Source organism: Rattus norvegicus, chromosome 6 (assembly GCF_036323735.1).
Source record: "Rattus norvegicus strain BN/NHsdMcwi chromosome 6, GRCr8, whole genome shotgun sequence".
Classification (NCBI taxonomy): domain Eukaryota; kingdom Metazoa; phylum Chordata; class Mammalia; order Rodentia; family Muridae; genus Rattus; species Rattus norvegicus.
Window position 1 is genome coordinate 64,122,934 of NC_086024.1, and position 16,312 is coordinate 64,139,245.

The window sequence follows — 16,312 nt, forward strand, 5'->3', positions numbered from 1 at the left end:
AGGGTGTCAGGGTGTCTGGGTGTCTGCGCTCTCTTAGGAGTGGTTTCAGGAGTGCTATGCCTCACCCATGAATGATAGCACCATGCAGGGGTCATTTTGGGCATGGTCTTACCGCCTAAGCCTGCACAGCACTGGACTGTTGGTCATTTGAAGCCAACTCCCTATGCGGGCCCCATGGAGCCAGACTGGTAGTCTTCTTGGAGTTGCCCCTTCAAGGCCCCCATGTGAGGCCTTCTGCCTTAGAGTAAATCCTGCCGGGGTCCCTCAATCCCAGGTAGGTTTGTTTCACCTCTGTCTCTCTCCTCCACGAGGGCCTGTGAGGCTGTGCTGGACCAGTGGTCTTTTAGGCTTGCTTTCTTCAGGGACTGTCAGGTCAGGAGTGTGAGATCAATCAGATGCTCACAGGTCAGAACACTGAGTGTAGACACAGCCTCTCTCCTCTCTGCTACCTCTTGGTGCACATGTGACACGGCAGCCACGCCTTCGATTCGCCTAGGGCAGGGGTTCCAGTTTTCCTAATCTCATGGTTTGAACATTCTACTTCTATCTGTACAAGTTCTCGCCATGTTTTATGCCTTCTACTTATTAAACATGTCTTTGCAGCCCTCTCTCTGTGGGATTGACCTAGACCCACTGCTGACGTTGTTTTCTCTCCCCACTCCTGATTTGACTTCTGCTTGCTCATTTTATATCCATGTACTCTTCCTGACTCCTCTCTCTATTTTCCTTTTTCACCTCCTTTTCTCCACCCCACCCCCCAAGCCCACCCCATGGATTGTTCTGCTAACAATGTGCTAAACGTTTTTCAACCTGTATTCATCCACACCCCTACCCCTGATCTCATCATCTTCGTTTTCAGCTTTCCTTTTTTAGCCTCTTCTGGTTTTAGTTTTATTTTATGTTTGCTGCAGATGCAGTCGCTCCATCTCACGGATGCCTCATAGAACTTCTGTTCGGTTTCACTTGTTGTGGCTTGACCTCATTTACTTAGGAGTAAAGCCTCAAAGTAACCATGTTTCCTTTGCTGTTTCCCTCTTCTAATCTTTATCCACCTTGCTGGCAGGATGGGACCTGGAGCTTCAGAACCTTTAGTCATTGGCTTTTCCTGATACACATCAGGTTCATCTGTGCCCGTTCTCTTGTGTTTACACGTCAGCTTTTGAGGTGGATCCAGGTCACATCAGAAAATATACCAAAGGAGTTATTTTGTAGTTAAAATCCTGCTGTATATTGTTAATCAGGTGGACATGCTCTTTAGAGTCTCATTTAACCAGCTGTGTGTTTGAAGAAGACATTTGCTCTTACGGGCTGAATTAGCCATGTTCTAGCAGGGGAGGAGGGCATCTTATCTCCAGACAAGTGGTAATTATTTACCTAGCTAAGCAATTTTGTTGACTGAATATATCTAAACGTTTGGCATCGAGGCTAAGAAATACTTTAGGCTTTGTTTATGTGTGAATAAATTGAAAATTAATACGCATTTTGCCACTTTTATTAGTGGAAACCACACATTCATTTTTAAATATAAGTTCAATTAATGAAAATTACTTTCAAATTTCTGAAGAAATAAATAAATTGTGCTTTTTTTGTTTCATCACTACACTGTCATAAATGGTCTTAAACTATAAACATGGAGCCAGCACCCATGGAAGTAATGTAATGAATGTTTCAAGCCTTCGTACATAAGCTGCCTCCCAGGATAATTAGATGATTATAATGGTGCTTGCTTTGAGATAGCTAATTAAAAAAATCTATTGCTCGTAAGTCTAATTATTTGAGTAATGATAACATATTAGCAACTGGGAAGCTTCAGCTATAGCCAGCCTCATTGAAGAAAAAGGAGTAAATATGTTAATGACATTTTTTTTACAAAGACCCAAAGGATGGCACTAGAGTGCTTTTCATTTTCTTCTGTGTTCTGTGTTCAGTTCCCTTTCATGTGAACTGTGAACCACTCACTTGTGTATCATTCATCCAGCTCCACTCTCACTTGTTTAGAGACCTCTCCCTTTGGCAGAAGGGAGCTAATTTTCTAGCACTTCTCCACCCTTTGTGGGCCTCTGAAAGAAGGCTTACCTAATTAGTCTTCATAGCTTTAACAAACATTTCATAACCTGCCAGGAAAATGTCAGTTCTCTGGGCCAGAGCATAATCAAATGAGTAAGTATCAGAGTAGTTATTAATTAAGGGCTGGCTTTGATTTTAGAATTCCAACCAATACTAAGCTCTGCATGTGAGAGACAAAAATCCTTCTTGCTTCATCATTACCTTATTAAAATATCAAATATGATGGTAGCAGTGAAATGTTTACCTTCTCTCCTCTTCTTAGAGACTCTTGTTCTAATCCCAGCACATTTGATGAGGTCACAGAAGATGTTTTGCTCTGAGTCTTTGAGTCATACAGACAATGTGAAACCCTACAATGGATTCTGAAGCCATCGTTTCTTTATAAGGGGGTGGAGTATGTAACAGTTAGGTCGTGGAGACCAGTGCTTGTTTGTTAAGGATTCTTCTGACCTGGGGCAACAGGTAGAGTGCAAATGGTTGCTTTAAACTGTGCAAGCCATATTTGGAATACGTGGCAATCATCAAGTCAGTATATCAATGTCAAGCATTTAGTGAGCTCTTTCTTTGTTACAGAAACAGTATGGAGTGCCCTGTGTCCATTGCTTCAATTCTTGTGAGCCTTTGATGTCCGTTAGTCACCATGAGTAAACCGACCCATATAGACTACCTTGGTAGAGACTGGGCTGAGCTATGTAATTGTGTCAGGCCAGGATCATAGTCAGAATTGCTTTCCTCTCACACTCAGGATCCCCTCTAAGTATTGGTGATGAGACTCTCAGTTCAGTTCCACCCAGAGCAGGGATTGTCTCACTGTGTGCTTCCGATGGCCCATCCTAAGTAAGGAGGCTCGGTCTGCGGAGTCGGGGTGGGGGCTATGCAGAGAGATTTGCATTATGTAACCTCTCCCAAAGAAGAGAGTTGTAGCCCCAGTGTTAAACCTTTGGATCTTAAAAAAATTACAAAGTTTTTCTTGAACAAAAATTACATTTTATACAACTTAAGAATGGTTGTGTTGGGCTGGAGAGATGGCTCAGCTGTTAAAGGCTAGGCTCATAACCAAAAATATAAGAGTGGTTGTGTTGAAATTACTGATATTTTATTTTATTTTATTTTATTTTATGTACTCATTTGCAGCATTTGCTTGGTGTGCTCATCTGGATCCCAAAAATAACAACACCTAAGGAAAAATAATCTCTCTCAGTGAGCCTCATTGTTTGTCATGCTTTTTATTCTGTTCCGTTTTATGGTTTTCTTGCTTAAGAGATGAGAGTGAGCTATATTCTCACTTTAAAAACCTCAGATCAGAGTCAACTTACTGGGTCAGTATACCCCAAAAGGGGTGTAAATGCACTTTGGATGCTGACTTTGTGGAACTAATAATAAGGCGGTAAAATTGCCTGCCTTTCAGTGGCTTTGATCTGCAAAGCTAAGTGGGGCAGCAAAGAGGAATATTAAAATAAGCACACCGCCGTTTTCTCAGGGTGGACACAGAGGAGGCAGGCTTCACTTGTAGCATGCAGCATCTGCTCTTACAAGAAGGATGCACCAAAATACCTTTGCTGTTCACTCACAGTGAGCTGAGGCCTGGAGGAATGTGTACCCTTATCCTCCCCCTCCCCCAAATCCGTGGTTGTGTAAGAATAAGATGTTTGTAGATTTAAAGCAAGTGGGTGTGCCTTTGGGAAGGTGCACTGTGTACTGTCTCAAGTTGGGCTGTACAAGAAGGCCTGGCATGGAGTTAGTGGACTAGCACAGGAAGTTGAGGCCTCCTGTCATTTTCACCATGCTGGTTCTGTAATATGGCTTGACTTTGCCCCAGCTGGTCTCTTTCCACTGTGAATCAAATAAGCCCTCTTTCCACAACTTCAGCTTCTTCTGGGGCCTCTTCTGTGCAATTGCGTAGGACTATACGCAGGAGGACTACACTCAGTAGGACTACACTCAGTAGGACTACACTCAGCACCAGAGCAACAGTAGCAGAGACCGGAAATGAGACTGCCTACGGTCTCCGATTTGATTTTCTTTCACCTGTGTAAAACTCCTATGCTTTTTGTGACTTACTACTTAATGTCTGCATGTGGGCATGTGTGCGTATGTTTGTTTGCATGTGTTCTTGTGCGTATGTGTGCCTGTGTGTGTGTATATGCACGCACGTGAGTGGTCACATGTGCACAAGTGCACTTGTGTGTGTATGTGTGTGAGTGTGTGCTTGAAATGGCTAGTTTTCAAGTTTTCTTGTAAATCAAATTAAAACTAGTGGGTGACCTGTGGGTGACTGGTTAGACTTTGGCCTATAATAGCCCAGAGTCTGCAGCAGGCCCCACCTCCCACCTGCTAGGAGCTGTTAGCTTGGCTCTGAAACAACTCCATAGAACACATATGGGTGTGGCAAAGTGGATATGGCAAATAAAGCATCCCTGCAGGGAACAGTAGTCACACAAGTGAACAAGCACACTTTGAAGGGCAAGACTCGTGTGATACACGCCATGGTCTGAATGTGTCCTCCAGTTACACGTTGAAACCTAATTGCTGGTGAATGGTGTTAAGCAGAGACTGACGTCCGGTCTGACTGGAGACTACATGAATGAGATTAATGGCCTCCAAAATAGAGTGGCCTGGGCTTTGTTGGAGCCTTCAGCCTTTCGCAGGTTTCCCCTTTCTTATTTTAACTTTCTTCACCTCCAACCTCCTTCTTGCACTTCAGGGTAGAGCAGGAAGCATCTTACCAGGCATCACATGACTACACCTCAGTGTCAGACCTAGAGCCCCTACCAGGATGAGAGATGTTTTAGTTATCTTCCCAGCACTGGTGTTTTTAATTATAGAAGTGGGAACAAACTAAGACAATGGATAAGGTCTGATTTACTTCTGAAAATATTTCACTCTTTCTACAGTATAATCATACCCTAGTCAGATCTCCAAGTCTGCCTACAATAATGTTAAAATGAAAACCAAGACAAGGAAAGGCTTTATTTTTTTTTTTTTAAGCGCGGACATGGATACTTAGTTATTTTAGTTCAAATGGTTTGAAAATTTTCTTTGTGTCTCTGTCTCTCTCCGTCTCTCTGTCTCTGTCTCTGTCTCTCTCTGAGTGTGTGTGTGTGCGCTCATGTGTGTGTGCTTGTATGTGCATGTGTGTGCGTGCGCACACATGAGCTCACACATGCCAGGTGTGTGTATGTTTGAGTGTGTGCACGTGTATGGCTGTGTATATGTACATGTACATGTGTGTCCATTTTGTATTAGGAGGCCAAAGGACAAGGGTGAATGGGTGTCATTTCTGGCAATGTAAAAATAATATTATTTTAAGTTTATTTTCTGTGTATGGGTACTTTGACTGTATATGTCTGTGTACCATGTGTGTGGACTGTCTACTGAGCAGTCTGGTATACCCTGGGAGTGGAATTACAGATATTTTGAGGGATAAATAGGTGGTGGGAATTGGACAAGCATCCTCTGGAAACCCAGCCACACAGCCTTTTTTTTGTAATTTGGATTCTGGAGGTCAATCTGAGGTCCTCATGTTTCAAGGCAGGCACTTTACTGACTGAGCTGGCTTCCCAGACTTAGGCATGGTCATTTTTAATGCTTTTTTTTCCTTTGTTCCCTTCCTCCCTCCCTCCTTTCTTTTGGTAAGGGTGTGTAGAAAGTTTATAATGAGAGGACATTTAAAAGTCAATGCTCCTGAAGCTTTGTTCATTCTTACAGCGTTGCACCTCAGCAGACTGCCCAGCGAAAGTGTGGGCAACACGCACACAGCCACACCAGCGTGGGAGGACCCTCAGTACTCATCCACAGAGACTTGGAAAAAACTGGAGTGGTCTAACAGGCTTTTTAAAAATTAAAACTGCTTTCTCAACAAGCCATTAGGGCGTTTACTCAGAAGCTCCACTGAAGGCTTCTGTCCTCATGCACTCGGGTTTTATAGGGACCACTTAATAGCGCTGTGGTTATTTGCTTTTATGGCCCCTCTTCTGTTTCGAGAGGATTTCTTCAAAGATGGAAACCTTGCTTTAATCTTGTGCTTTTCTTCCTTGCCTTGTTCCTGGCCCACAGAGGTACTCAGAAGTCTTCTGTTTAATAAATATCTGGTTCCTTTTATATGCCCCCCTCTCTTTTTTCTCATGTGGCTTTTGTTTGCTTAGTTTCTTATTTTAAATTTTTTTTTAACATTTTATTTTTTTCTCTTTCAGGGCACTAAATCAGGTGTCTTTCTGGAAGGCAGTAGTCATCACATAGTAATTTAGTGTGAGAAAAAAATAGAACCAATTTAAATTACTTCTTTATTGTACCAAGATATTCAACATGTATATTTTTTTATTATTTCTGCAATTAAATTACAAATGTCTCTGAATATTCTGATACATATTCCATAAAACAATTAAGCGTGATGTGCTATTTTTTTACATTCTTTTAGCAACCAGGCCTATGGAAGACATTAAAATCATATAAGATAATTTCATTTAGAAGGAAAATAACATCAGTTTATATAATTCTGACTTAATTTGTTTTTTTCCTGAAGTGGTTGTAGCAATTAATCCTGGGGTTATGGAGATCTGAATGTAACATTTTCTGCTTTGATCCTTAGTTATTTAAATCCTCCAAATGCTATAGTCTTAATCCTTAATATGGGAAGAGTGAAATGTACAGTTCGGGCTGAAGGCTAAGTGACTTCTCTGAAAGTAACATGGTCAGCTCTGAAAATCCCTCAAGCATGTAGCTGTTGGTCCAAATTCAGTCTTTAGAAGCTAAACAATGACAATAATGTGGATTACTTTCAATATGTAGATGTATAGAAATTTCATCATCCTAATACTTTCATAGTATTATATACAAGTTTTAGGTATTTCTAGATACTACATCATCAAATAAGTATAATTGAATATACAACACGCATAAAAGTGAAAAGGAATACTGTATTATGATCAAAGAGGTTTTGGGGGTATGCTGCAGTACAGAAGAGATTATAGTCTCCATGGTTTACTACAAACTAAAAAAAACCCTAAGATTATTGTTTTATGCCTTAAGGTTCATATCGTAATTTATTTTTATCAGAAGGGAATTGCAACTTGCATTTTAAAGGTAGATGCCTCTCCAGAGGCATTTGCATCAGTGAGCACCAAGGGCTTTGAAAGTATTTTCAAAGCTACTCACAGCAGGATTTGTCTCAAGTCACTGAAAAAAATTCTTGAACAGGACATGATAATTCCTCATCCACTAGAGAAATGGTATTATTTTAGAACAGTGTTTTAAAATGCAGATCCTATAAAAGGTGATAGATGGTTTTTTTCAAGTGAGATTTATTTTCTTTCTGAGTGTGGTTTGTGCTGCTTCAACTTTAAGAGCATGACTGATCTGTGAGTCTGGGCCACTCAGCAGTTCCAGAGTGAGGTCTTTTGTACTTTTAAAGCAGCCATTTTAAACCTCCTCCTGCCTAAGGTCATACAAGGGCAACTGTCATAATGGTCTCAGGACCTGGAGACCATTCCCGGGAGTGTACTAGTAGGTTTCAGTGGTTTTTCTTAAATGTTTTGCGATTCCTTTTGTCGTGTTAGATTGCTTTCCCACTGACTATACTGCACACTTGTTTTAAAATTGTTCTTTGTATCAAACCTATATTTCTCAGTTTTTGAAATGTAAGGTAGAGAACCAGAGCAAAATATTTTACCAACCATCTGCCTAAGACACAGGCAGGCTAAATGGCACTATGAGTCTAATTCCTTTAGTTTATTTGTTCCACTAGATTTAATTAAAATGGTTTCTTTTGTATATAATCCTGCCTACTCTTTCCCAAACATTCTATCTTTACAAAAGAAAAGCAAAACATTTACTTTGTATTTTGTGTCTTTTATTTAAATAATACTTTCCCTGAATAATTGTATTCTTCGTGTTTTTTTTTTTTTTACATTTTTTTTTCAAACTGCCTCTGGCTTTTCTAATGCATTGTGTATTTTTCTTGTTTATTGGTCCCCACCTTTTATGGTATAATAGAGCTCCCACAAGAGCAGTACTCACATCTGTTTGGTTTATGGTGGTTCCAAGTGCCTTCAAGAGTGGCTGAGACTTACTCTGTGTTTCATAAATATTCACTGGATGAATAAGGTAAAGTAAAACAAAATGACTTGTTTAGCGATATTATACTTTCTGTGGAATCATTTCTTTCAAGAACCAATTTATCTCAAATGGAATCTATGCTCTTTTGCATGCCAGGCCTTTCATATTTCTGATATTAGCATCTGAATGGCCAGTCTTAGCTTAGAAGGATTTAACTTTTAGTTTTGCTTTCCAAGGTGACAAATAGACTGCTTGTGGAGGCCAGACTCCACCCCTATAAATATCTGTATTTACAGTTTGAGCTGAGAGACTACCATTTTCATGTCTGGACTGCCCTCACCTTCCCAATATGGTGGACACCTGAGGATTTTTTTTTCTTTGCTTGCTTGGTTTTATCCTCCATTTCCAAAATGGATTTCAGGAGACTATCTTTCACAACATACCATGCACACTTATCTCTGTTTCTACTCTACTAATCAGTTAGTATTGGGTCAACCCGAGTTCATAGAGTAGAATCGCTTATTATCCCCCTTATCCCATTCCTAATGAGAAGTAGTCCATTTCCCCAAACTCCCTTCTTACTCAGGTAATGTTTCCTTTTGATGTTACATTTTAGCACTGTTTCAGCCAGTCTCTGTGAAGAGTCAGTTCTACATATCCTCTTTACTGTAGATCATTAGAGTACAGCAACCTAGAACAAAGTGGAGGCACTTGAATCGCTGGCTGGGTGCACGAGAGAAACTGACAGCGAGGACACTCATCTTTGGCCTGTTGGGCTTATGTGGAGTAGATCAGCTTAAATGATCGGCCTCCACAAGAGAAAGGAAGATATACTTCTGTAGCACTGAGTTCCACCAAATGGGAAGCTGTGAGTGCAGGGCAAGTGTAGTTATTTTTGATTCTTGACACTCGTCATAGACTTTGTTAAGGTAGACTCTGGGGACAACACTTCAGTTAAAGCCCCATTCACTACACATTGGCTGTCTATCAATGGGCTTTATAGACACTGATTTTTCTGCCAACAGTAGGAAAGAGAAATTAACCTAATATCAAAGGAAATGTGGGTACTTCTTTTTTTTTTTTTTTAAAGATTTATTTATTTATTTTATGTACAGCATTCTGCCTGCATATGTGACTGCAGGCCAGAAGAGGGCACCAGATCTCATTACAGATGGTTGTGAGCCTCCATGTGGTTGCTGGGAATTGAACTCATGACCTTTGGAAGAGCAGTCAGTGCTCTTAACCACTGAGCCATCTCTCCAGCCAATGTGGGTACTTCTTTTGGCTCATAATAGCTTCTTGATTGTGAATCTTCTTCAGACTAGAAACTGTGTGTTTACCACAATTTCTAGTAACATGTTTTTAAAATGAAAATTCTACTTCTTGAGATTTGAATTGGCTTTTCTTATGGAAAGGTTTGTATGTTTGTGTGGCCTTAACAGTTTCATAGACTACTTCAACAAACAATGGAAATACTTTTCCTCACAGTGTGTAAGCAGTGAACAGTGAAATCAAAGACCAAGATACTGGTAGACCAGACTTTTTCACTGTCTACACTTGGTGGAAGGATACCAAGTTCTTGGGATCTTCTTTTGATATAGATCCTCTTTCCTTTTAGAGAGGGAGGCTCTCAGTGCCCTATCATATCTGAAAAGTCCCATCTTCTAATAACATTGCATCAAGGGGTTTCAACATAGAAAGCTGTTTTTTGGTACTTGACATGTGTAAGCCATGACAAGCGTATAACAATTCTCCCCAAATTGCAGAAGTTGTTTTCTTTGAGTTGAAGTGGCTATCTTTCACAACAATTTTATTAGAGTTACTAAATGTGTGAACACTTCGGAGATCTATTTAAAGCATTTTGAGTGGTTTGCCTTCTAAGCAGATGTTTATAACACTGAATTATGTCCTATGCTCTGTAGAGTAATAGATAAGATTGTTCCCAAATCCTGTGTGTATAAATGTGTGTCTCATCATGAATTTATGATTTGTGTGTTATCTTCTTATTATTCCTTAGATGTTTTTATCTAAAGAAAAAGAAAAAGTGTGGGTTCAGAAGGTAGGGGAGGTGGAAGTGGATCTTAGAAGAGTTGGTAGAAGGGAAACAGTAATTAGAACATATTTAAATTGTATTTAAATAAAATTTAAATTAACCAATTAATTATTTATTTTAAATTATATTAAGAACCATCTTTCAAGAAAAGAATATGGGGACATGGCAGTACATATGCTTAATCTCTCCATTCAGGAAGCAGAAAGATATGGATCTCTGAGTTCAAGGTCAGCCTGATCTATAGAGGAAGTTCGAGCACAGCCAAAGAAAACCTGTCTCGAAAAAAAAGTAAATCAATAAATATAAAATAAAAAAGATTTACATTTTTTAAAAATGTTTTTAAAGAAAGAAAAGAAAAAAAAGAAAAGAAAAAGGAATTGTCCCCAAACCTGTAAGAACAGGATCCGATTTGTCTTAGTAGAAGATGGACATATAAACAAAAAACCTTTTTTGAATATAATACTTTTATCAGTTTGGGGAACTCCCAGTTAGCCGTTGACTTATACATGAACCATCTTCTCCCCACTATCTTCTTTGCTCTGATAAGAGCAATTTGCTGTGTTGTTTCATTGAATTATCTCCTCAGGTCACAGATGTCTATTGTGTCTGTTATTTAGTATCTCCAGATCACAATGTATTTCTGCTTGTCTGGTTTCCCAGGAGATAATTCTTTATAGGCAAAGAGCATACCACATCCTCTTTTAAATTCCACTTTCTTAAATAATATATGGTATTATTTCCTTTAGTGAGGAAAGTAAGCAAAAATATCCTACTACTAATTCCCGATGTTGAGGTTTGCCTTCATGAAGTTAACCAATCCAGTATATCTGAAAACTTTTATGGTTGCACTAGGGAAAAAAAAGAAACTACCTAAGTATCCTCCCTGTTAATACAATAATTACAATATTACTTCTTTATCATGCCAATACGACATTTAAATATTTTATTCTTCAAAAGAGATACTAACATGAATCCTTATTTATTAATGCCTAAACATGTACATATTTTGATATAATCTTTGGTCAGCTTTGTATGATGGAAATATATAGAATGACCAACGTAGGGGAAGATTTTAATCAGCTTTACTTTCCCCTGTAATTTGTAAACTCCTATTCCACACATGTCAGTAAAAATAACTCTATACCTTTATTAAAACTTCAATATCTTCATTTATATTTAGGGTGGTAGCAATGTAAAATTGAAACCTGCGAGTTGTGGAGGATATAAAGTCATGTTTTAATAGAGAAACTAAATTGCTCCTTCAAAGAGCCTATAAAACTGAAAAGCATTCATTATAAATGTAATAAAAACTTATGAGTCTCATTTTATTAAAACTACACCCAGTTTCCTGAAGGGCCTGGATCACTTAGAGATAAACCAGTGCCACTTTATGTCACCTAAGACACCTACCAAAATGAAGTTGGCTGTTTGAACATGAGTCCTAGTGGACATCTATTCATGTTATAAGATAAAGGTTTTTGCTTTAGCAGAGTTTGCAACTTTTGAAAATGATCCAGCCCAGTCAGGTTAATGACGGTAGTAAATTATTCACTAGTCCCACTTCCTTCCTAACAGTGAGAAGACACAGCTGATGCTGCTTCTAATTGCTGCACCAAGGCCTGCTATTGCTCCGTAAACTTAACCCAAGTCAGTTTTACAGCTTAGCAGTGCAGTAGTAGTCATGGGCTTTTCTTCCTTTCACCCATAGTTTTGAAGTTTTCACAGCAGCACCTTTGGCACTGATTTACATCTTAGCTGTCCTTATTTCCATATTGTGCATGACCGCTGTGTGGGGTGGAGTGAATGCTCAATAAGAAGCCTGCCACTGTCAAAGTAACTATCGTGAGCTCATTTTCTTACTGTGCACATTTACTGCTATGAGGTTAGAAAGTCCAGAGGGAGGGATGGAGGGAGGGAGGGAGGGAGAGAAGGAGGGGGAGAGAGAGAAAGAGAGAGAGAGAGAGAGAGAGAAAGAGAGACAGAGAGAGAGAGAGAGAGAAAGAGAGAGAGAGAGAGAGAGAGAGAGAGAGAGAGAGAGAGAGAGAGAGAGAGAAACGTGCGGAAGGTGGCTTGCAACAGGCCTTCAGACTTATGTGTTACTCCTATGTGTAGTATTACTCTGATGGGTGTTCTGGAAGCAGGTTTAGGGAAAACCTGCCAAACCTGACCTCCAGCCAGATTGTGCACACTAGCAGGGACATGTTCTGTTTAAATTTGATAGAAGAAAGACCCCTTTCATTTTGCCACAGTAATTATATTCTCATGACAGCGAGTCATGAGAATGTCACCCTTGGAATGCTTGGGGAAAGGTGATAATTAAAACCTAAGTGTCCTCACGTTAGTTTGTGCATGTAATCTGGATTCCTTCAGGCAATGTCACCTGTCTTGTAATCTCTAAGTTATATGCAATTGGTGCTTTTTCCTTTGCTAGATGAGATATCCTTTGTAGGATAGAACTTTGCTTTTGGATCCCTACTAATATGTAATAATTTCAGAGTATGAAGAGCCCATTTATTTGAAAACATTTACTTGGCACAAAGATAAATTTTTAGAGAAATAAAATTATTTGAAACACTTTAAATTGATATTTAGACTATAGAAATCAACTTATTTGACATTTGAAAGACTAAGCACTGAGTAAACATTGAGTTTTTCTGGATTTTAAAAACATGATTAGTTTTCAAATTCTTATAGCTAATTCTACTTTTATGATTTCTTGGAATTGGTGTTCACATTTAAGGCTTTTTTGTTTTCTTTTTAAACTACTGGCAGATTCTGTTTTGCTTTGTTAAAGCCTGTTTCTGTTATTTATATCTTTGATTACCCCTTAAAATATATGGAAATGTTTTTGTAACAAAATATCTCTTTCTTGGAGATGTTTTCCCATGATTCTTTTCTAAACAATTGGTTGGCTTATGTGTGAGTTGCCTCAGATCCTCAGCATTTTCAGTAATTTTTGGGAAACTGGTTATATGAAATAATATGTCATTTCCTGAAAGGTATCATGAATTCCATAGGATTTAAGACAATTTATGGAAGCTTGGGGCAGAATTTAAATTATTTACTATTGTATTTACTTATAGCTGATTCTATAATTCATGGAGTTATGGGGTACAGTGAGATAATTGAATACAAGTTGAAATGCATAATGGTCTCAAAAAATCAGTAACCCTTCTATATACAAATGAGAACTGGACTGAGAAAGGAACCAGTGAAACAAAGCCCTTTATAATAGCCACATGCAATAGAAAGTACTTTGGGAGTAACTCTAACCGAGCAAATGAAAGTCTTGTCTGATAAAATCTTCAAGTATTTTATTAAGAAATTGAAGAAGTTATCAGAAGATTAAGAGTTCTTCTACGCTATTGGGTCAGGAGGATTAACATTGTAAAAATGGCCATCCTACAAAAAGAAATCTACAGATTCAGTTACAATGCCCATCAAAATTCTAACACAATTCTTTACTGACCTTGAAAGACAAATCTCAACTTCATATGAATAAAAAAGGCGAAGCGTAGCTAAAAACAATCCTGAACAATAACATAACATTAAAACCACCCTCCCTGACTCCACATTGCACTACTGAGCTTAATAATAAAAACACATAGTATTAGCATAGAAACAGACAGAGTGATCAATCGATCAAAGACCCAAACATAAATCCACAAACTTAATGACTTCTGACGATTTTTATAACATCTGATATTGGAAGCCAGAAGTCTACACTGTAACAAAAAATGCATCACCAACAGATGGTGCCGGTTAAACTAGATGTCTTCATGTAGAAGAATGTAAATAAATTCATATTTATAAGCCTGTACAAAACTGAAATCCTAGTGGATTAAAGACCACAACATAAAACTAGATACATTGAACCTGATATAAGAGAAAGTAGGGAACAGCCTTGGATACAAGGAAGCAGGAGACAACTTTCTGAACAGAACAACCACAGTGTAGACACTGAGATCAGCAGTTAATAAATGGGACCCCATGAAACCGAAAAGCTTCTGCACAGCAAAGGACATCATCATTCAGACTTAGTCACAGGCTACAGAATGGGAAAACATCGCCAATCATATATCTGAACTACTATCACTAAGAAACTCAAAAAATATACTAAGAACTCAAAAGAAAAAACCAAACAAAAAAACCCAAAAAACAAAAACAAACAAACAAAAAAAAAAACAAAACAGACCTGAATAACAAGAGAGCAAGAGAACACATAACCTAATTTTAAAAATGGGATACATATTTAACTACAGAATCATCAATAGGTCAATCTTGAATGTCTAAGACTTAAAAAAACATTCAACATCCTTAACCATGAGGGAAATGCATCAAAACTACTGTGAGAGTCCATGTTATACCTGTCAGAATGACTAAGATCAATAACACAAGTGATAGCTCATGCCAGCTAGGGTGTGGAATAAAGGGAAAACTCCTCCATTGTTGGTAGGTGTGCAAACTTGTACAACTACTATGGAAATCAATATGGAGGTTCCTGAGAAATTAGGGCTCTATCTACCACAAGGCACAGCTATACTATATACCCAAAGGATGATTTATCCTACTACAAGAAGACTTGTTTAGCTATGTTCATTGTGGCTTTATTCATAATGGCAAGAAATTTGAAACAATCTAGTGTTCTTCAACTAAAGAATGGATTTAAAATAAATGTTTGCAGGAAAGTGGATGGTACTTGAAAAAATATTCTGAGTGACGTAACCCCGAAGAATAAATATTCATATGTGTTCACTTGTAAGTGGGTTTTAGCTGTTAAGTAAATAATAATCAAGCTACAATGTAGAGACTCAGAGAAGTTAGCGAAAGAGGTGGGGATGAGAAGCCTGGGTCTCCCAGAGTAGGGCTGGGAGTGGGTGGGGCTGGACATAGGAGAGATGAGTAGGGGAAGTGGAGAGAAACAATTGTTTATTGACAGTTGGAACTTTAAGGCATTTGGGAGTTGGTGTGGAAACTTAGTGAAGTGCAAAGTTCTTGGAATCTGAGGCTGACCCTAGGAAATGGGTGCTAGTTATGAGGGATACTAAGCAAGAGTTAGAACAGAGAAACACTTTGGCCTTAGCCCAAGCCTTGTGTTCACAGAGATTGGGTACAGTACTCATCTCACCCCTCATCTGAGGAAATAAAAGTGACATTTACACTGTATTGTGGAAATAATATGGATTTTGGAATCATCCATACTTGTCAGAACATTCTCATAGAAGAGTTACACTAAAAACTAAAATGGGACATACATAGACTTCCCTGAAGAAGAATTAGTTCATAATAAATTCATAATAATATTTGTGACTTCTAAAAGTACAATTCACATCGCAAAATATGTACTGAGAAATGTGTACTGAATTTTGACTCATTTAAATCTGCACATTGCTGACTCCTCCTGGAAGAGTCATTTCTAATTGTTTCAACCCGTCTCATTTTTATTCTGTGCTTCTTTATGCTTTTATGAAATTAGTCTTCAGATGAAACTGATAATGTCAGTGTAGAGTGTGCTGAGATCATAGAAGCTGGCATCAGTTGAAATGGAACTGATAAGTTTTAAGAGAATATTTATTTCTAGCCTCTCATGTATCTTCCAAAGATGGGATTTAGCATTCCGCTATCTTTATTATTTTAAATTTAAATTACTCTAAATTTAAATGGCATTAATCCAACAGATGCAGTAAGATGTCATAATTCTTTGTAAGTACAGATGCAAGTCACAAAATCCATTGCCTCTGCCTCTATAATATGCTGGCCATGTAAATTCTACGTAATAAATATTACTGCCTTAAGAACTAGTATATTAAATAACATACCAAGCATGGCAGTTTTAGTCATTATCTTGATATAATTGAGCTTTTTCCAATAATTTACTCAGATACATTATTTTGCTTTTTATTATACCTGTACACATAATTGATATATTTCTACATATGGAAAATAATCCATGAAAATGATAAGTACAATTTCTTTTGCTTTAAGGTATTTGCATATTTAAGTTTATGAAAAACCAAACTGGCAATTTAGTATCTGCATGTTAAATATAATTAAAACTGGGATTCTGGCTAGAGGTAGGCAGGTGTGTTCTTTGTAATTGATTTTTTTTAAGGTCTCTAAGCTTGAATGTTATAGTAA

The 16,312-nt window shown here is 38.2% G+C and overlaps 1 protein-coding gene and 1 non-coding gene across 11 annotated transcripts in view; one reads left to right on the forward strand and one right to left on the reverse strand.

Moving 5' to 3' along the window:
- Nucleotides 1-16,312, forward strand: part of Immp2l (inner mitochondrial membrane peptidase subunit 2) — an 899,718-nt gene that overhangs the window by 325,745 nt on the left and 557,661 nt on the right. Inside the window, exon 4 of one of the 10 annotated variants that reach the window (XM_063261369.1) lies at nucleotides 1-14,369. This exon is cut by the window's left edge and continues 28,897 nt beyond it. The exons of the other annotated variants lie outside the window; for them this stretch is intronic. The gene's annotated coding sequence lies outside the window, so the exon portion shown is untranslated. Of the gene's footprint in view, nucleotides 14,370-16,312 lie in introns of those variants that run through there. 10 annotated transcript variants of the gene reach the window in all.
- LOC120093461 (small nucleolar RNA SNORA17) lies at nucleotides 370-502 on the reverse strand. The gene has a single exon (XR_005486515.1). It is a non-coding gene; the product is annotated as a small nucleolar RNA SNORA17 (small nucleolar RNA).